The sequence below is a fragment of the Ranitomeya variabilis genome, chromosome 4 (genome assembly GCF_051348905.1).
Source record: "Ranitomeya variabilis isolate aRanVar5 chromosome 4, aRanVar5.hap1, whole genome shotgun sequence".
NCBI lineage: Eukaryota > Metazoa > Chordata > Amphibia > Anura > Dendrobatidae > Ranitomeya > Ranitomeya variabilis.
The window spans coordinates 335,884,146-335,906,869 of record NC_135235.1 but is presented as its reverse complement, the minus strand read 5'-3'; the positions used below and the strand labels follow the sequence as shown (position 1 = coordinate 335,906,869).

The 22,724-nt window shown below is 46.6% G+C and overlaps 1 protein-coding gene across 4 annotated transcripts in view; it reads left to right on the top strand.

Annotated features, from left to right (window-relative positions):
- The first annotated feature begins 542 nt into the window (after positions 1 to 542).
- Positions 543 to 22,724, top strand: part of NLRX1 (NLR family member X1) — a 78,195-nt gene continuing 56,013 nt past the window's right edge. Inside the window, exon 1 of one of the 4 annotated variants that reach the window (XM_077250580.1) lies at positions 543 to 644. The gene's annotated coding sequence lies outside the window, so the exon portion shown is untranslated. Of the gene's footprint in view, positions 645 to 674; positions 1,051 to 22,464; positions 22,542 to 22,724 lie in introns of those variants that run through there. The other 3 variants (XM_077250578.1, XM_077250582.1, XM_077250579.1) reach the window with 3 other exon arrangements.

Here is a 22,724-nt window from a genome sequence, read left to right as displayed (position 1 = left end):
GTATATCAGTAAGGGTGACATTACTGCTCTATGAAGTGGTATCGGTAAGGGTGACATTACTGCTGTATGAGGCGGTATCGGTAAGGGTGACATTACTGCTGTATGAGGCGGTATCGGTAAGGGTGACATTACTGCTGTATGAGGCAGTATCGGTAAGGGTGACATTACTGCTGTATGAGGCGGTATCGGTAAGGGTGACATTGCTGCTGTATGAAGCGGTATCGGTAAGGGTGACATTACTGCTGTATGAGGCAGTATCAGTAAGGGTGACATTACTGCTGTATGGGGCGGTATCGGTAACGGTGACATTACTGCTGTATGAGGCTGTATCGGTAACGGTGACATTACTGCTGTATGAGGCAGTATCAGTAAGGGTGACATTACTGCTGTATGGGGCGGTATCGGTAACGGTGACATTACTGCTGTATGAGGCGGTATCGGTAACGGTGACATTACTGCTGCATGGGGGCCACTAGTGCACACCTAGGCCCCTCCGCGGTGTCTCCCTGGTTACGGCTCGCTCCTCGGCTCTCATCTATTTTTGGACAGTGGTGTTATTTGGACACGGATGGGGGGCGCCACCTCAGACTGCCTCTGGCTACAGCAGCTGGACCCCTGGTTGGGGACGTGGCCAGTGTTTCATTGTAAGTAGTTTAGGCTTCAGATGGAACAGTATACAGAGCAGCAGCCATGACACTAGGCCCGGGTCTCTCAGCTGAGGCTATCAGCTGTCGGTAATGGTGTCTGGGGCCTCAGGACACTAACGTCGCTTGTCACAGTCAGGATGCTTTGCTATGGCTGCCATTTCACTGCAGTGAATGTTCCTATCTTATAAGCCTCCTAGTGAGCCCTGCCGCGCTGTTTTTAGTTTCCCCTCTCCCGCCTCCCTTTGCTCTGCGCACTTGCCCGTAACCAGTAGATTTATGACAGCGCTGAGCACTCAGGAAGTGAGAGCCCGTGCAGCCTGTGGACGTGGTGGCCGCCGGGGAGCAGGGAAGCCGGGCAGTGCGGGCACTGATCACACGGAAGTGGAGGACGGCGGCTGCACTGGTAATTATGTCACACAGCAGTGGCTGCTGGGAGGCAGCGGGTTAATGGATAACTCCCCCCGGGGTGACTGCGACCTTCTGTGTGTGAAGTTTCTCGGGAACTTTTTCTCCTCATTGCCCGGGATGTGTGAGCCACGTCCGAGGAGCCGCACTCGTCCCTGCAGCAGAGAGGACGGTGTCACCTGGCGCACAGGCTGTGTGTTATTATCATGTGTGAGGGGTCAGAGCCGCCATGTGCCCTTCAGGTGTGACCCCAAAATACTCAGACGCCCCTGTGCGGGCGACCCCGGACCATAGCATATTAACCCCTTCCCCCCCACGCCTGGTTTCACCTTCATGACCCGGCCACATATTACAATTCTGACCACTGTCCCTTTATGAGGTGACCGCTCTGGACGCCTCACCGGATGACGCTGATCCGACACTGTTTTCTCCTCACATACTGTACTTCATGACAGCGGGAACATTTCTTCTATATATAACAGAAATTTGACAACATTTTTTGTAATTTTTCAAACTTCTAATCTTTGTGCCCTGAATCCACAGAGATATGTCACTCAAAATAGTTAATAAATAACATTTCCCACATGTCTACTTTACATCAGCACAATTTTGGAACCCAATTTTTTTTGTTCAGAAGTTAGAAGGGTTAATAGTTGACCAGCGATTTCTCATTTTTCCAAGAAAAATTACAAAACAATATTTTTAGGGACCACCTCACATTTGAAGTCACTTTGAGAGGTCTATATCTAAGAAAACACCCAAGTGTGACACCATTCTAAAAACGGCACCCCTCAAGGTGCTCAAAACCACATTCAAGAAGTTTATTAACCCTTCAGGTGCTTCATGAGAACTAAAGCAATGTGGAAGGAAAAAATGAACATTTAACTTTTTTTCACAATGATTTTCCTTTAAACCCAAATTTTTCAATTTTCACAAGGATAATAGTAGAAAATAGACCCCCAAATGTGGTGTGCAATCTCTCCTGAGCATGCCAATACTCCATATGAGTGGAGTGGGGGGGGGGGGGGGGGGCACTGCTTGGGCGCACGTCGGAGCTTGGAAGGGAAGGAGCGCCATTTGACATTTGGAATGCAAAATTAGCTGGAATAACTAGCGGACACCATGTGGCATTTGCAGAGCCCCTGATGTGCCTAAACAGTGGAAACCCCCCACAAGTGATACCATGTTGGAAACTAGACCCCTCACTGAACTTTGTGTTGTGAGCACTAGGTGATTCACAGAAGTTTGTAATGTTGGGCCATGAAAATAAAAAAAAAAAAATCACATTTTTTCCACAAAAATGTTCTTTAAACCCCAAGTTTTACATTTTCACAAGGGCAATATGAGAAAATGAAACCCAAAATTTGTTGTGCAATTTCTCCTGAGCACGCAGATTCCCAATATGTGGGGGGGGGGAACTTTTGTTTGGGCGCACTACAGGGCTCAGAAAGTAAGGAGTGACATTTTGGAACACTGACCTTTGATAGAATGGTCTGCGGGTGTCATGTCTAGTTTGGAGAGCCCCTGATGCGCCTAAACAAAGGAAAATCCCCACAAGTGACCCCAAAAGGAATTTATTTAGATATGTGGGGAGCACCTTGAACCCACAGGTGCTTCACAGAATTTTACAACATAAATCTGTAAAAATGAAAAAATATTTTTCCCACAAAAATGTTATGGCCCAATTTTTCTTCATTTTCACAAGGATAGCAGTAAAATTGACCTCAAAATGTGTTGTGCAATTTCTCCTGTGTACGTCAGTTCTCCATGTGTTGTCAAAAACTATTTTTTTTGAGGCACAGTGTAAAGCTCAGAAGGGAAGAAGCACCGTATTGGAGTTCAAATTTTGCTGCAATGGTGTGAGAAAACCACATTGGCAGAGCCCCTGAGGTGCCAGAGCAACAGAACCCCATAATAAGTTACCAATTTTTACTCCATGGGTATTTTCCAGAAACAAGCTACAGTTAATGTTGCTGAATGAAAATTGCAAACTGCCGCTGTAGTGACCAGTACTGTAATAATTATAGGGGATAACTCAGGAGACTCTTTGCGTGGAACAAGACAACTACAGGACACAGTTTTATAAGTGGTAAAGTGGTTCTATATTATCACATGGTGATTCAAACTGGTGCAGAGAGAAACTCAAGTCCACAACACTTGGTGTAAATATTAAACGCAGCTTAGCAGTCTATAGGACACTTCAGAGGAAAATGCAATCAGGCAGAAAGTCTATGAAGCACAATTATTCTTGAGGATACTTGACACGAATAAGTCCTTGTTTTAGTCCAAACACAGATAGCTATGCTTATAAGGCCATGTTCACACTTTGCCGGTTTTACCGCGGATCCGCGGCGATTTTGATGCTGCGGCTCCGCAGCAGTTTCCATTGCGTTTACATTTACATGTAAACCCTATGGAAACCGCAAACCGCTGTGCACATGCTGCGGGAAAAACCGCGCAGAAACGCAGCGGTTTACAACCCGCAGCATGTCACTTCTTTGTGCAGAATCGCTGCGATTCTGCACACATAGGAATGCATTGAACCGCTTACTTCCCGCATGGGGCTGTGCCCACGATGCGGGAAGTAAGCGGATAATGTGCAGATGGTACCCGGGGTGGAGGAGAGGAGACTCTCCTCCAGGCCTTGGGAACCATATTTGTGTGTAAAAAAAAGAATTAAAATAAAAAATAATGATATACTCACCTCTCAGCGCTGCACGCGGCCGTCCGGTCTGGGTTGCTGTGCGAGCAGGGCCTGAGATGACGTCGCGGTCACATGACCGTGACGTCACGGTCACATGACCGTGACGCCCCGAAGGTCCTTCTCGGCACAGCATCTTTGGAAACGGACCGCCATGTGCAGTGCCGAGGAGATCGGGACGTCAGAGGTTGAGTATATAACCAATTTTTATTATTTTTACCATTACTATTGATGCTGAATATGCAGCATCAATAGTATAGGAGTAAACCCGCAGCGGAAACCGCAAAACAAACCGCGATAAATCTGCAGGGATAACCGCAGCGGTTTTGCCCTGCAGATTTATCAAATCCGCTGCGGGAGAACCCGCAGAGGACGCCGCAAAGTGTGCACATAGCCTAAGGCAGTTTAAATAATATCTTAGCTCAACCAGGGAGGCCTGGGTAATAGTCTTAGGTTTTTGCAGAGCAGCAACAGCTTACATGTCCAGTAAATGCAGATGGAAGTAAACACGAGCAGCAGATGAAGGACGATTACTGGAAACTGGTGTATGCAGTAGGAACTCAGAGCAGAGTAGCAGGATCACCACACAGGTTCACAGGAGCAGGTATATAGCCAGGGAGTCACCAGAGTCAGGAGCTGGATGCAAGGCAGAATACTCTAGCACAGACTGAAGGCTGGGGTGGAGTTTTATAGCAGGAAGACACAGTGCACATGAGACCAAAGACGCCATCTTGGAAAAGGGTAATAATGCACAAAAGGTAATAAAAAATGTTCAGAGTCCTGACAAGTACATTATGCCCAGCTCATGCTTCTGGAGACACGCACCCGTAGATAAGGCGGGCTCTCATTACTACAGGAATGCCAAACATGGACGCTAAATGTGGTTTAGGCACACTGTGGCTCAGAACGGAGAGAGGCATTTGGATTTGAGAGTGCAGAATTTGCTGAATTTCTTTTGGGGGGCATAGCGCTTTTCCAGAGCCTTTGTACTACCAGTAACATGGAAGCCCCCCTATATTTCCATTGACAGATGATGGACCTGAGTGGGGACTTGCTTTATTGTGTGGATTGATTGAAGCTTTTGTTAGGAACACTTTACATAACATTTGGGTTCACGTTTATCCGGCGCTCTACGCTGAACACTTAAAGTGGGGGAAATAAGTATTTGATCCCTTGCTGATTTTGTCAGTTTGCCCACTGACAAAGACATGAACAGTCTATAATTTTACGGGTAGGTTAATTTTAACATTGAGAGATGGAATATCAAAAATAAGATCCAGAAATTCACATTGTATAAATGTATTTGCCTTTTGCAGTGAGAATTATCAATTCCATTCCAACCATTAAGAGTTCTGGCTCCTACAGACCAGTTAAGACGCTCCTAATCAACTCGTTACCTGCACTGAAGATGGCTGTCTTAGGCCATGTGCACACGTTCAGGATTTTTCGCGTTTTTTTCGCGTTTTTTCGCTATAAAAACGCGAAAAAAACGCTAACCTATGCCTCCTATTATTTACAGTGTATTCCGCATTTTTTGTGCAAATGTTGCGATTTTTTCCGCGAAAAAAATCGCATCGCGGAAAAAAAAGCAACATGTTCATTAAAAATGCGGAATTTCGGGGATTCCGCACACCTAGGAGTCCATTGATTTGCTTACTTCCCGCACGGGGCTGTGCACACCATGCGGGAAGTAAGCAGATTATGTGCGGTTGGTACCCAGGGTGGAGGAGAGGAGACTCTCCTCCACGGACTGGGCACCATATAAGTGGTAAAAAAAAAGAATTAAAATAAAAAATAGTGATATACTCACCTTCGATGTCTTCCCGCCTCTCAGGTGCATGCTGCCGCTTCGGTTCCTGTAGCTGGTGTGCGGTGAAGGACCTGCGATGACGTCACGGTCCTGTGATTGGTCGAGACCGGTCATGTGACCGCTCACGTGACCGCGACGTCATGGAAGGTCCTGCACGCACACACCATCTATACGGAACGGACGCCGCTGAGGTCTGCAGGTGAGTATAAGCATTTTTTTTATTTTTTTTATTATTTTTAAACATTCTATCTTTTACTATAGATGCTGCATAAGCAGCATCTATAGTAAAAAGTTGGTCACACTTGTCAAACAGTATGTTTGACAAGTGTGACCAACCTGTCAGTCAGTTTTCCAAGCGATGCTACAGGTCGCTTGGAAAACTTTAGCATTCTGCAAGCTAATTACGCTTGCAGAATGCTGAAAAAAACCGGAAAAAAAACGCAAAAAAAAAATGCGGATTTCTTGCAGAAAATTTCCGGTTTTCTTCAGGAAATTTCTGCAAGAAATCCGGACGTGTGCACATACCCTTACATAGTGACCTTTAATTGAGTCTGTGGACAGGAGTCTTTTATAATCAGTCAGACTCTAACCTCTGCAACATGGACAAGACCAAAGAGCTTTATAAGGATGTCAGGGACAAGATCATAGACCTGCACAAAGCTGGAATGGGCTCCAAAACCATAAGTAAGACGCTGGGTGAGAAGGAGACAACTGTTGGTGCAATAGTAAGAAAATGGAAGAAATACTAAATGACTCAATCAACATTGATCTGGAGCACCATGCAAAATCTCACCTCGTGGGGTATCCTTGATCATGAGGAAGGTGAGAGATCAGACTAAAACTAAATGAGGGGAACTTGTTATTGATCTCAAGGCAGCTGGGACCATAGTCAGCAAGAAAACCATTGGTAACACATTACGCCGTAAAGGTTTAAAATCCTGCAGTGCCCGCAAGGTCCCCCTGCTCAAGAAGGCACATGTGCAGGCCCGTCTGAAGTTTGCCAATGAACACCTGGATGATTCTGCGAGTGATTGGGAGAAGGTGCTGTGGTCAGATGAGACAAAAACTGAGGTCTTTGTCATTAACTCAACTCGCCGTGTTTGGAGGAAGAGAATGACCAAAACATACAGCCAAGGCAACAAAGGAGTGGCTCAAGAAGAAGCACATTAAGGTCATGGAGTGACCTAGCCAGTCTCCAGACCTTAATCCCATAGCAAACTTATGGAGGGAGTTGAAGCTCCGAGTTTCCAAGTGACAGCCTCAAAATCTTAATGATTTGGAGGAGATCTACAAAGAGGAGGGGACCAAAATTCCTCCTGACATGTGCGCAAACCTCATCATCAGCTACAAAAAACATGACTGCTGTGCTTGCCAGCAAGGCTTTTACCACCAAGTATTAAATCTTGTTTGCTAGAGTTATCAAATACTTATTTCTCACTGTAAAACGCAAATAAATTTATATAATTTATACAATGTGATTTTCTGGATGTAATTTTTGATATTCTATCTCTCAATGTTAAAATTAACCTACCCTTAAAATTATAGACTTTTCTTTGTCAGTGGGCAAACTTATAAAATCATCAAGTGATCAAATCCTTATTTCCCCCAATGTATATCGGAGTTCCATCTAAATATTTGAGTGACGTGATTTAGATGAGACCCCCCTCAGGGATTCAGTCATTATAATGAGTTACTCTGGACTCCGTCTGGCCTCTGTTCATTGTTGTCCTTCTTTTCAGAAGTGCACAAAACTGTGGTGAACCGCGCTTTTATTTACGCCTATAAAGATGGACATCGCCGGATAACAGGTCCTATGGCATCAACAGTGCCTCTATCTGCCACATTATAGGGAATCTTCTGCCAGGGATTCCATCTGAATCACGTATTTTAGAGATTTATATGGAAACCTTGTGTAAGCTTCAGCGTATAGTGCAGGATAAATGTGAGCTGAGCCTTACTACGATCTTTGGGAGGCAGAATGAACAAATCAACAGCAGGTGAATAATTGGTTTTATTTCTTTTTTATGCTGTTCCTTGTGTGGTATAAGTGATTAGACGATTTTATTCTTTAGGTCGGTGCAATTACAGGGATACTAGATTTATATTGGGTTTTAATGTTTCAGCTGTCACACACAGGAAAAGACGATTTTTATTGCAAAAAACAATTTTTTTGCATTGCCATATTTAGATAGCTATATTTTTTCTTTATTTGTGCCGACAGTCATGTGAGGGCTTGTTTTTTGTGTGGGCCGAGTTGACCTTTTTATTCGTATTATTTTCAGACACATGACCTTTTTGTGATCACTTTCTATGCCGATTTTTGGGAGGCAGATTGAACATACACCAGGAAATTAGGAGTTGTTTTTTGTTTTTTGTTTATTTTTTTTTATGCCGTTCCTCATTTGGTAAAATTGATAAGGCAGCTTTATTCTTCGGGTCAGTACAATTACAGGAATACCACATTTATATATTTTTTATGTGTTGGTGCCTTTACACAATAAAAAGTATTTTATAGAAAAAATTATTTAGTTTGCATCGCTTTATTCGGAGATCTATCTAATATATAATTGCCTAGAATACTACTTCCTGCAATTTGTGCCAACTTCCGTGGCTTTGTCCGGAGCTAATGTCCGGAGCTAATGTCCGGAGCTAATGTCCGGAGATAAGTGACGTCACCAGTGTCCTACACCCAGGCAGAGCACAGTGGCCCCAGGCAGAGCACAGGGGCCCCAGGCAGAACATGGGGCCCCAGGCAGAGCACAGGGGCCCCAGGCAGAGCACACACCAAATCGGAGGCCGAGGGGCCCCGCCAACCAAATTGGAGGCCGAGGAGCCCCGCCCACCAAATCGAAGGCCGAGCGGCCCCGCCCACCAAAGCGGAGGCCGAGGGGACCGGCCCCGCCCACCAAAGCGGAGGCCGAGGGGCCCCGACCACCACATCGGAGGCCGAGGGGCCCCGCCCACCAAATCGGAGGCCGAGGGTCCCCGCCCACTAAATCGGAGGCCGAGGGTCCCCGCCCACCAAATCGGAGGCCGAGGGTCCCCACCCACCAAATGGAAGGCCGAGGGTCCCCGCCCACCAAATCGGAGGCCGAGGGTCCCCGCCCACCAAATCGGAGGCCGAGGGTCCCCGCCCACCAAATCGGAGGCCGAGGGTCCCCGCCCACCAAATCGGAGGCCGAGGGTCCCCGCCCACCAAATCGGAGGCCGAGGGTCCCCGCCCACCAAATCGGAGGCCAAGGGTCCCCGCCCACCAAATCGGAGGCCGAGGGTCCCCGCCCACCAAATCGGAGGCCGAGGGTCCCCACCAACCAAATCGGAGGCCGAGGTGCCCCGCCCACCAAAAGTAAGTGCGGCCCCAAAAGTAAGTGCGCCCCCGGGTGCAAAAGTAAGTGCGCCCCCGGGTGCAAAAGTAAGTGCGCCCCCGGGTGCAAAAGTAAGTGCGCCCCCGGGTGCAAAAGTAAGTGCGCCCCCGGGTGCAAAAGTAAGTGCGCCCCCGGGTGCAAAAGTAAGTGCGCCCCCGGGTGCAAAAGTAAGTGCGCCCCGGGTGCAAAAGTAAGTGCGCCCCCGGGTGCAAAAGTAAGCGCGCCCCCGGCCCCGGGTGCAAAAGTAAGCACGCCCCCCAGTCCCGTGTGTGAAAAGTGCTGCTGTAAAGCTGGTAGCGCTGTTCAAGCACCATGTATTTCCTTCAGGAAATGCCCATCTAATATATAATTGCCTAGAATACTACTTCCTGCAATTTGTGCCAACTTCCGTGGCTTTGTCCGGAGCTAATGTCCGGAGATAATGTCCGGAGCTAATGTCCGGAGATAAGTGACGTCACCAGTGTCCTACACCCAGGCAGAGCACAGGGGCCCCAGGCAGCATATGGGGCCCCAGGCAGAGCACAGTGGCCCCAGGCAGAGCACAGGGGCCCCAGGCAGCATATGGGGCCCCAGGCAGAGCACAGTGGTCCCAGGCAGAGCACAGGGGCCCCAGGCAGCCTATGGGGCCCCAGGCAGAGCACAGTGGCCCCAGGCAGAGCACAGGGGCCCCAGGCAGCATATGGGGCCCCAGGCAGAGCACAGTGGCCCCAGGCAGAGCACAGGGGCCCCAGGCAGAACATGGGGCCCCAGGCAGAGCACAGGGGCCCCAGGCAGAGCACAGGGGCCCCAGGCAGCATATGGGGCCCCAGGCAGAGCACAGGGGCCCCAGGCAGAGCACAGGGGCCCCAGGCAGCATATGGGGCCCCAGGCAGAGCACAGGGGCCCCAGGCAGCATATGGGGCCCCAGGCAGAGCACAGGGGCCCCAGGCAGAGCACAGGGGCCCCAGGCAGAACATGGGGCCCCAGGCAGAGCACAGGGGCCCCAGGCAGAGCACAGGGGCCCCAGGCAGCATATGGGGCCCCAGGCAGAGCACAGGGGCCCCAGGCAGAGCACAGGGGCCCCAGGCAGAACATGGGGCCCCAGGCAGAGCACAGGGGCCCCAGGCAGAGCACAGGGGCCCCAGGCAGCATATGGGGCCCCAGGCAGAGCACAGGGGCCCCAGGCAGAGCACAGGGGCCCCAGGCAGCATATGGGGCCCCAGGCAGAGCACAGGGGCCCCAGGCAGCATATGGGGCCCCAGGCAGCATATGGGGCCCCAGGCAGAGCACAGTGGCCCCAGGCAGAGCACAGGGGCCCCAGGCAGCATATGGGGCCCCAGGCAGAGCACAGTGGTCCCAGGCAGAGCACAGGGGCCCCAGGCAGAACATGGGGCCCCAGGCAGAGCACAGTGGCCCCAGGCAGAGCACAGGGGCCCCAGGCAGGACATGGGGCCCCAGGCAGAGCACAGGGGCCCCAGGCAGCATATGGGGCCCCAGGCAGAGCACAGGGGCCCCAGGCAGCATATGGGGCCCCAGGCAGAGCACAGTGGCCCCAGGCATAGCACAGGGGCCCCAGGCAGCATATGGGGCCCCAGGCAGAGCACAGTGGTCCCAGGCAGAGCACAGGGGCCCCAGGCATAGCACAGGGGCCCCAGGCAGCATATGGGGCCCCAGGCAGAGCACAGTGGCCCCAGGCAGAACATGGGGCCCCAGGCAGAGCACAGGGGCCCCAGGCAGAACACAGGGGCCCCAGGCAGCATATGGGGCCCCAGGCAGAGCACAGTGGTCCCAGGTAGAGCACAGTGGCCCCAGGCAGCCTATGGGGCCCCAGGCAGAGCACAGGGGCCCCAGGCAGCATATGGGGCCCCAGGCAGAGCACAGGGGCCCCAGGCAGCATATGGGGCCCCAGGCAGAGCACAGGGTCCCCAGGCAGAGCACAGGGGCCCCAGGCAGAGCACAGGGGCCCCAGGCAGAGCACAGGGGCCCCAGGCAGAGCACAGGGGCCCCAGGCAGCATATGGGGCCCCAGGCAGAGCACAGCGATATTTTGGACCACTGTGCGGTGTTTCAGACCCCCTGTGTGATGTCTGGGGCCCTGTTCTTAAGTATATTAAAGATTAAAGTAACGTATATTAAAGTATATTATAGATCAAATTTGACACGTTTATGAGCACCATTGAGTGATATACTCAAGAATGACATAATTTTTCAACATTTTATGGTTTCAAACTGTAAACACTCAGTTTTTTTTACTTCAACCAGAAAACCTTAACGGTTCATAAAAAACTTGACTGTTCAGGATATGATAAAAGTCATAGTATTCTGAATCTTTAACTTATAAAGATACCTTTACATGGGGTGATTATTGGTTCCAGAGAGGCTTTCGGCCGATAATCGTACACATGGCTGGTGACAGGACAATACAATATAAACGTTCAAAGGTAAACACTGATAACATTAAAATCTAATATATAATTGCCTAGAATACTACTTCCGGCAATTTGTGCCAACTTCCGTGGCTTTGTCCGGAGATAATGTCCGGAGATAAGTGACGTCACCAGCGTCCTACACCCGCTCAGGGTGGACAAAGATATATGCCTTCGTGGTGCGCGGCACTTTTCTGATTGGTTGCCGCCTGCCGCGAGCGACCAATCAGAAATGTGCCGTACTGTCAAGAATTGTCAAGAGCTGGTGAGTGCAGCCATTTTTTGTTCTTTCTTACTATTATTTATTAATTGTATTATTCTTACATTTGAATAAATAAAGTATATATGGATTCTAGACTCCCGATTCTTTAGAATCGGGCTGCCATCTAGTAACTTTATAAATTTTTTTGCTGATGGAGCTGTATGGCGGCTCCATCAGCAGATGGAGCCGACCATGATGTACATATATTGCAAATGTCGGGAAGGGGTTAATGTGTTGGAGTCAGTTATATGGCAGAGGCGCTATGGTTCAGTTCTCACCGTGAGTTTGTAAGGCTACTTTCACACATCAGTTTTTTGCCGTCAGGCTGAATCCGACAAATTTGTATAAAACGGATTCGTCGCAAATTGTGAAAAACTGATGCCACGGATCCCTTTTTTTTGCCTCGTCCGACTAGCTGATCCTCAGGCTAGGAGAGCGAGTGACCACAGAATGGAAAACGCATGCTTACTTAAAAAAAACGGAATCCGTCTCCGGATTCCATCATTTGACATATCCGATGCCATAGGGTTTCATTATAGCAAACGACAGACGGCGACGGATCCGTCGCTGTCTATTTTTTCGACGGACAAAAAAAGTTCCTCTGTCCGTTTTTTCCGGCTGCTGGAAAATGAATTTTCGACAGATGAAATGTGAGGCCATCCGTCGCTAATACAAGTCTTTGAGAAAAAAACGGATCCGGTGGCAACTTTTGCCGGATCCCATTTTTTCAAAATTTGCCGGATTGTGCCTGATGGCAAAAAACTGATGTGTGAAAGCAGCCTTAGGGTAAGTTCACACAGGGCGTTTTTGCTGCGTTTTTTTATGCTAATTTTCTGCTGCTTTTTACAGTACCAGCAAAGCCTTTGAGATTTCAGAAATCTCATGCACACACATTGGTTTTTTGCTTGGTCAGTATTTTGTTCTTTGCTGCGTTTTTTGGACATAGAGCATGTCACTTCTTTCAGCGTTTTAGCTTGAATGAGTGTTGAAAAAAACCACAGCAAAAGCACAAGTTTCATTATTTGCTGCGTTTTTGCTGCTGAAAATCCAAGGATATTAGCATGGACAAAGAGAAAAAAAAACGCACCAAAAACGCACCTAAACCTGCGTTTTTGACGCAGCTTTGTTCCTGTCAAGAAGATCAGCTTTTGCTGCAGAAAAAAAAAGAAGCAAAAACGCCCTGTGTGAACTTACCCTAACACTGTATTTTTGCAAAAAAACGCAGTATCTTATATTTCCTGCAAAGTGGATGGTATGTATAGAAATCTAATGCCCACTGAGCATATTTACTCAGTGTAGCTGCTTTACGGGTTTCAAATCCTCAACATGACAATAAATCCTCAACATGACAATTATTCTTGCAATTACGTGGAGTTTTATGTACAGATTTTTCTAGAATTCCATTAATGCGGAAAATCCGCAGGGGAAACACACGTATAATCCGCACATGACTGTAAAAAAAATTGTTATAAATTGGGTATAGCAGTACAATGCAGGATGTTCTGTAGATGTTTTCATAAGAATTTTATGGTAAAAATGTACCGTATATACTCGAGTATAAGCCGACCCGAGTATAAGCCAAGGCCCCTAATTTTGCAACAAAAAACTGGGAAAACTTATTGACTCGAGTATAAGCCTAGGGTGGAAAATGCAGCAGCTACCGATAAATGTCAAAAATAAAAATAGATACCAATAAAAGTAAAATGAATTGAGACATCAGTAGGTTGTGTATTTGAATATCCATATTGAATCAGGAGCCCCATATAATGCTCTATACAGTTTATTATGACCCCATAAGATGCTTCATATAACAATGTGCCACATATAATGCTCCATACAGTTCATTATGGCCCCATAAGATGCTCCATATTAAAATATGCCCCATATAATGCTCCATACAGTTTTGTTTATGGCCCCATAAGATGCTCGATATACAAATATGCCCCTTATAATGCTCCATGCAGTTCTTTATGGCCCCATTGATGCCCCATATAATGCTCCATGCAGTTCTTTATGGCCACATAGATGCCCCATATAATGCTCCATGCAGTTCTTTATGGCCCCATAGATGCCCCATATAATACTCTATGCAGTTCTTTATGGCCCCATAGATGCCCCATATAATGCTCCATGCAGTTCATTATGGCTCCATAGATGCCCCATATAATGCTTCATGCAGTTCTTTATGGCCCCATAGATGCCCCATATAATGCTCCATGCAGTTCATTATGGCCCCATAGATGCCCCATATAACAATGTGCCACATGTAATGCTGCTGCTGCACTAAAATAAATGACATACTCACCTCTCGTTGCTGCCCGCTGCTCCTCAGCGTCCCGTCTCTCCACACTGACTGTTCAGGCAGAGGGCGGCGCGCACACTAATACGTCATCGCGTCCTCTGACCTGAGCAGTCACAGCAAGAGGACGGGGAAGACAGAGCGTCGGTGGAACGCGGAAAGGTGAATATGAAATACCCACCTGCTCCCGCCGCGGTCCCTGCATGTCCCACGGTCTCCGGGCACGGCAGCTTCTTCCTGTAGTGAGCGGTTACATGGTACCGCTCATTACAGTAATGAATATGCGGCTCCACCCTTATGGGAGTGGAGTCCATATTCATTACTTTAATGAGCGGTACCGCGTGACCGCTGAACACAAGGGAAGAAGCTGCTGTGCCCGAAGACCGTGGGACATGCAGGGACCGCGCTGGGAGCAGGTGAGTATTTGACAGTCGTCGCTCCCCCTCACCCGCTGACCATGATTCGAGTATAAGCCAAGAGGGGCACTTTCAGCCCATGTTTTTGGGCTGAAAATCTCGGCTTATACTCGAGTATATACGGTAATTATTCTTTCTTCACTGCCCAATGGTATAAAATTCTGTGACCCACCTGTGGTGTCAATCTGATCACTGCACCCCTTAATGAATTTGAGAGTTATAGTTTGTAAAATGGGGTTGCTTATGGGGGGTTCTGCTGTTCTGGCACTTCAGCGGCTCTGCCAATGTGATATTTCCCCCTCAAACCAGTCCAGCAAAAGCTAAACTTCAATTTGGCCCTTTTTCCCTTCTGAGCTTTCTACTGTGTCTCAAAAGTAGTTTTCCACCACATATGGCTTATTGCTGTACTCACGAGAAATTGCCCATCCATTTTTGTCATCCATTTTCTCCTGTTATTCTTGTGAAAATAAAAAAAAAATGGGCCTAAAAACATTTTTTGTGGAAAAAATGTAATTTTTTTAAATTAATTTATTTTTTTATTTTCTTGGCTCAACGTTATAAACTTCTATGAAGCACCTGGGGGTTTAATGTGCTCGCCACACATCTAGATAAATTCCTTGAGGGTCTACTTTCAAAAAATGGGGTACATTGTGGGGGATTTCCAATGATTAGGCACATCAGGGGCTCTCCGAACACGACATGACACCCTCACAACATTTCATCAAAACCTGTGTTGCAAAACGTCACTTCATCCTTTCTGAACCCTGCCGTGCACCCAACAGTAGTTTTTCCCTACATATAAGAAATCGGCGTACTCAGGAGAAATTGCACATCAAATTTGTGGGTCAATTTTCTCCTGTTACCCTTGTAAAAAAAAAAATTGGGGCTAAAAGGACATTTTCGAGGAGAAAATGTGTTTTTTTTTTTTGGCTCAATGTTATAAACTTCTGTGAAGCAACTGGGGATTCGAGGTACTCCCCACACATCTAGATAAGTTTCCAAAAGGGTGTCAATTGTGAGCGGTTTCCTCTGTTTAGGCACATTGGGGCTCTCCAAACGCAATGTGGCATCCGCTTATTATTCCAGCAAATTTTACATTCAAAAAGTCAAATGGCACTTCTTCCCTTCCGATCTTTGTCATGTGCCCAAACCGTGGTTTTCCCCCACATATGTGGTAGCGGCATGTTCAGCAGACATTGCACAACACATTTTTGGGTCCATTTTTTCCTTTTACCCTTACAAAAATAAAAAAATGTTTCTAAATTAAAATTTTTGTGAAAAAAAAAATTAAATGTTCATTTTTTTCTTTTCACATTCCATTAATTCCTGTGAAGCACCTGAAGGGTCGATAGACTTCTTGAATGTGGTTTTGAGCACCTTGAGTTGTGCAGTTTTTAGAATGATGTCAGTTTTGTGTATTTTCTGGCATGTAGGCCAGTGAAAGTCACTTTAAGGCCGGGATCACACATGCGAAAAACACGGCCAAGTCTTGCATGTTAATACCTGGCACTGCACCCGGCACTCGGAAGCGGAGCCTGCGGCTCCATGTATTGCTATGCTGCCGCCCCTGAGTGCTGGCGGCAGTGCTGGATATTAACATGCGAGACTCGGACGTGTTTCTCGCCTGTGTGATCTCGGCCTAAATGCGATGTTGTCCTTAAAAAAATGAGAAATCACTGGTCAACTTTTAACCCTTCTAACTTCCTAACCAAAAAAAATTATGTTTCAAAATTTATGCAGATGTAAGGTAGACATGTGGGAAATTTTATTTATTAACTAATCTGGGTGACTTAACTCTCTAATTTTAAGTACATAAAAATTCAAAGTTTGAAAATTGCAAAACTCAGCTGTCTGATTTGTCTTGGCTGGTTATCAAAAATAGAGGGGTGTCCATGAGTTTTTTATTTTTTAATTATTGTTCCCCCTTATCTTTGATAACAGCAATGGTGCTATGGAAGGATCATGGATATTTGGCCCTCTAAAGCCTAAAAATAGCAGTCCGCAGCCACCCCAGAAAAGGCGTAGATTAGATGCACGATTTCTGGTGCTTTGCCTGTCTCTTCTCTCTTTCTCTGGAGCACTGGCAAGCTGGCTAATATTTTGGGGTTGATGTCAGCTGTGTAATGTTCGCTGACATCAAGTCAAGGGATTATTAATGGAAAGGTGTCTATAAGACACTCCCATTACTAGCCCTGTATTCAAAAGCAATAAACACGCATACAGAGAAAAGTCCTTTAATTGTAAAAAGCACTCCCCAACCTTCTTTTACCCATTTATTGCTTTTAAAAAAAATAAAATAATCTAAAGGGGTCCAACGTAAATCGATCCTCGACTGCTACATCCAGATGCAGTGAACGCTCAGCACGGCAGCCGATTGTAGCAGAGTTGGGGATCGTCGTGGGACGTGGAATAGATTTATGGCAGACTCTTTTGGATTATTTTACTTTTTTAAACTTAATGAGTAAAAGAGGGAAATTGTCTTGGAGTGCTTTTTACAGTTAAAGGACTTTTCTGTGTGTGTGTTTATTTCTTTTGGGCACGGGGTTAATAATGGGGGTGTCTGATAGATGCCTCTCCATTGCTAACCCTGGGCTTGATGTCAGCAGACATTACACAGCTGACATCAACCCCAAAACTATTACCCCGCTTGCCAACGCACCAGGACAAGCGGGAAGAGCTGAGGCTAAGCACCAAAATTGGCGCATCTAATGGATGCCCCATTTATGGGGTGTCTGTGGGCTGGTGTTATTAGTCTGGGAGGGGAACAATATCCACAACCTCTTCCCAGTCTATTAAAGTCAGCTACCAGCTGTCTGCTTAGACTTTACTGGTCATTAAAAATAGGAAGGACCCCCTTTTTAATAACCAGTAAAGGCTATGCAGAGAGCTGTGAGCTGATATTAATAGCCTGGGAAGCTCCATGTTTATTGCCCCCTTCCCAGAATAATAACACCAGTCCCCAGCTGTCTGCTTTCCCTCAGCTTTGTATTAAAAATAAGGGGGGCCCCACACCAGTTTTTCTTATATTTCTTTATTTATTATCTAAATACATATGTAGTAAGCTATACACACACTGCACTAATTATATATCTCGCTGACATATTTCCTACTGTGCACGGGCGCCAGCTGATGAATATTCTCATCAGTGTTGCCTGCTCTCTCTGTTGTCAGTGAGACCAGGCACACGACGGTGAGAGTAGTAGTTGTCAGACAACATCTGATGGGCTGTAACCTTTTCACCGCCGGTTACAGCCACTGGCTCAAACGCTGTCCTTTGTGTGACGGTGTGGGAACCCGCATTGGTCCACGATACCCAGTGGTTGTGACCGGCGGGGCCTTCAGTATGGTTACCGCTGGTCAGAGCCTATCTTTCCTAAAGATGACAGAGTTGGAACTACCGGATGTTTGGGCCTCCCATCCACTTGAATGGGGTTTGGGTACTGTTCGGGAGAACCTGACGGACTTGAACATCCACCGGTCTGCCATTCCCTATTTTTGAGCAGTCTGTCTTAAAGTGGTATTTCTACAATTGGCAATAATGCACTTTCTAGACTGCTAGAGATTTTGAGAACAAGGTTCTGGATCTTGAGAGATTCTGCTCTGTTCAATGTCTGTTGTGGTCCCATAGACAATGAAAGGATCAGAGGCTGAGCATGCACACCTCCACTCCATCACAGACCTTCTCAGAAAATCGCTAAGGAGAGTTCCTTGAGGGTAGGCAACATGGATAGAGGATGACTTTCAGTAGTGGAAACCGCCTTAAAGGCCACATGTACACATTGAGTATTTGGTGAGTTTTTTCCTCAGTATACAGGTCCTTCTCAAAAAATTAGCATATAGTGTTAAATTTCATTATTTACCATAATGTAATGATTACAATTAAACTTTCATATACTATAGATTCATTATCCACCAACTGAAATTTGTCAGGTCTTTTATTGTTTTAATACTGATGATTTTGGCATACAACTCCTGATAACCCAAAAAACCTGTCTCAATAAATTAGCATATCAAGAAAAGGTTCTCTAAATGACCTATTACCCTAATCTTCTGAATGAACTAATTAACTCTAAACACATGCAAAAGATACCTGAGGCTTTTAAAAACTCCCTGCCTGCTTCATTACTCAAAACCCCCATCATGGGTAAGACTAGCGACCTGACAGATGTCAAGAAGGCCATCATTGACACCCTCAAGCAAGAGGGTAAGACCCAGAAAGAAATTTCTCAACAAATAGGCTGTTCCCAGAGTGCTGTATCAAGGCACCTCAATGGTAAGTCTGTTGGAAGGAAACAATGTGGCAGAAAACGCTGTACAACGAGAAGAGGTGACCGGAACCTGAGGAAGCAGTGGACTGAGTCTGGTGTGGAAACATCCAGAGCCACCGTGCACAGGCGTGTGCAGGAAATGGGCTACAGGTGCCGCATTCCCCAGGTAAAGCCACTTTTGAACCATGAACAGCGGCAGAAGCGCCTGACCTGGGCTACAGAGAAGCAGCACTGGACTGTTGCTAAGTGGTCCCAAGTACTTTTTTCTGATGAAAGCAAATTTTGCATGTCATTCGGAAATCAAGGTGCCAGAGTCTGGAGGAAGACTGGGGAGAAGGAAATGCCAAAATGCCTGAAGTCCAGTGTCAAGTACCCACAGTCAGTGATGGTGTGGGGTGCCATGTCAGCTGCTGGTGTTGGTCCACTGTGTTTCATCAAGGGCAGGGTCAATGCAGCTAGCTATCAGGAGATTTTGGAGCACTTCATGCTTCCATCGGCTGAAATGCTTTATGGAGATGAAGATTTCATTTTTCAGCACGACCTGGCACCTGCTCACAGTGCCAAAACCACTGGTAAATGGTTTACTGACCATGGTATTACTGTGCTCAATTGGCCTGCCAACTCTCCTGACCTGAACCCCATAGAGAATCTGTGGGATATTGTGAAGAGAAAGTTGAGAGACGCAAGACCCAACACTCTGGATGAGCTTAAGGCCGCTATTGAAGCATCCTGGGCCTCCATAACATCTCAGCAGTGTCACAGGCTGATTGCCTCCATGCCACGCCGCATTGAAGCAGTCATTTCTGCCAAAGGATTCCCGACCAAGTATTGAGTGCATAACTGAACATTATTATTTGATGGTTTTTTTGTTTGGTATTAAAAAACACTTTTATTTGATTGGTCGGGTGAAATATGCTAATTTATTGAGACAGGTTTTTTGGGTTATCAGGAGTTGTATGCCAAAATCATCAGTATTAAAACAATAAAAGACCTGACAAATTTCAGTTGGTGGATAATGAATCTATAGTATATGAAAGTTTAATTGTAATCATTACATTATGGTAAATAATGAAATTTAACACTATATGCTAATTTTTTGAGAAGGACCTGTATGTAAGCCAAAACCAGGAGTGGGTGATAAATCCAGAAGTGGTGACGTGTTTCTATTATACTTTTCTTCTGATTATCCCACTCCTGGTTTTGGCTTACAAATACTGAGGTAAAAAACTGACCAAATACTGAACATGTGAACATGGCCTTAGCGCTATAAAGCTCACCTGATGTCAGTCCTGTTGAAGTGGCAATGCTTAGCCCCTTTTATTTGAGCTTTCATTTTGGCCGGTTTCACTTGTCCGTTTATTTCCGGTGCTGGAGATATCTGTGTGTACTACGTGTGCCGCATCAGTACCACACGGACAGCCGCAGGGGAAGAAGCGCTACTGTAAGCGTTGTTCCCCGGCGGAAGGTGCTGAAGCTTGCTCTCATCATTCTCCCCTGCTCTGCCAGTGAGCAGAGGAGAATGATGAGCGTTATATTAAAGTCCGAACGACAGCAGGTGGTGGCTTTTGGGACTCTTAACCCCATCATCCGACACCTGCTGCCGCTAATAACGCGGCGTACAGCGCTTACAGTAGCGCTTCTTCCCCTGTGCCGATGTGTGATGTTCTACGTGTGCGGGCTATTTTGTATAAAATGGAAATGTCAGCGTGTTATGCCCACGGACACACGGTCCGTGAAAACACACTGACATGTGCACAGACCCATTCATTTGAATGGGTCTATGTGTGTACGTGTCTCCGGTACGTGTCAAAACTGTCACCACACGTACTGGAGACACAGACGTGTGAAAGGGCCTTACAAAAAAAGATGTCAGGACAGAGGACCGCTGCTCTGTGAGACAGCACAAATGGAATAAAATTGAATACATGCAGCAAACTTTTATCCTGTATTGATGTTTTATAAACGTGCCTTGTCTATGACCCAATATTGGGTTCCAGTCCTAAATTATGATTGAATGCAACAAATTTTACTATTCACAAATTAAAAAAAAAAATAAGCACAAAAAAAAATCTTCCCCAATGTTTTTGACCCCTGCAATTCCTATCGTGCTTTTGGCGTGGCATATACTATTTTATTCCACCCAACCCCTGTTTTGTAAGGCTTCTTTCACACTTCCGTCGGCAGGTGGGTGTCAGAATGCGTCGAGGTGACGTATCGATGGATGTCTTAAAAATAGTGAAAAACGGATGTAACGCATCCAGTTTCCTGATGGATGCGTCGAATGAGGCGCTGCCTGAATTTGAATGTATAAAATTCCGGAGAAAGAGAAAGAGAATATATTCCCCTGACTAGTAAATCATTCCAGGCATGCTCAGAATAGAAAAACGGGATACGTCACTGGATTCCTGTTTTTGATGGTCAGTAACGGATCCTGCGTCCATGGGCTTCCATTATAGCCGACGATGGGCAGTGCAGGACCCGTCGCAGACGATTTTCCGACGTGCAGAAAAAACATTCCTCTGAACATTTTCTCCGCCCGACGGACAGCAATTTACCGACGGATCCAGTGCACGACGGATGAAACGGATGGCCATCCGTCACAATCCGTCACTAACAAGTCTATGGACGTTATAATAGATGAATGTGGATAAAATCTGCGCTGCTGTGACAAATAATGAATCCAGATATAGTTGTAAGGTGTTCAGGTGGTTTATTCAACGCGTTTCGAAGCTCATGGCTTCTTCTTCAGGAAGTTTCCACACAAAGATATCATTGATATCAATGATATCTTTGTGTGGAAACTTCCTGAAGAAGAAGCCATGAGCTTCGAAACGCGTTGAATAAACCACCTGAACACCTTACAACTATATCTGGATTCATTATTTGTCACAGCAGCGCAGATTTTATCCACATTCATCTATTATAACGTCTCTAAGAGGTCGCAGCGCCGACCTGTGGATCTGCAGCAGCTGACAAATTACACGCCTTTACTTTGCACCATCAGGTGAGCAGTTCTCTCATAATTCTCTAAGAGCAGTCCTGAGGATAAGACCCTATATGCGCTTTTTTGTCTCCTATTCTTCTATACTAACAAGTCTATGGGAAATACAGGATCCAGCACAAAAATTTGCTGTATCCTGTTTTTTCAAAAGTCGACGGATTTCAACGGGAGGAAAAAGATGGAAGCGTGAAAGACCTAATACCATTGCACGCGCCAAAGATGACAACCTCCGTTCTCAAATTTTCTTGCAACTTTGAAAAGGGGTTTTTAGTGGTGTCTCTGGACAATGTAAGTCTACGTTCACATTTGCGGTCTGCGCCGCAGCGTCGGGCGCCGCAGCGTCGCCGCATGCGTCATGCGCCCCTATATTTAACATGGGGGCGCATGGACATGCGTCGCACTTGCGTTTTGCGCCGCATGCGTCCCTGCGGCGCCCGCGTCCGGGCGCAGAGGACGCAGCAAGTTGCATTTTTGCTGCGTCCAAAATCAATGAAAAAAGGACGCATGCGGCGCAAAACGCAGCGTTGTGCATGCGTTTTGCTGCGTTTTTGTTTGCGTTGTGCGTTGCGGCGCCGACGCTGCGGCGCACAACGCAAATGTGAACGTAGCCTAAACGCACATAAGAGGTGATGGCTATGTGAGCAGAAGACTTAAGTAACCCGCCTGCAGCAGCAGGCTATCTGCAGAAGTTTTGCTTCCATTATGATTAATAGAAAGCACTTAGAGAAATTGGCAGCATATCTGCAGCAGGAGTGGCCCTGTTCTTGGGCCAGGTCCAGATCCATCTCATTATGAGATCTAAGATGTAGCTTAATCTGCTGTGTCAGAGGAAGAATGATCCTGTGAGGACCGCAGCAACACCACGATATATATATATATATATATATATATATATTTATATATATACTGTTATCTTCAGTCTACTCCCTGTTCCGTTATAGCGGCTTCCACTTTATTGGGCTGGTAAGAACCTCCTGCACCCTCTGCGGCCTGTGTTATCTCTGCACACTCTCCTGTCTTAGTGTAAGTAGATTGCTGGGACAATATGCTTCAGGAGTCCATGTTTTTGAAAAACTCATAGTAGCTTCATTCAGAGATGGATTAAGCAAGCATATGGGACCCCATTTATTAAGCCTGGTGTTTCGG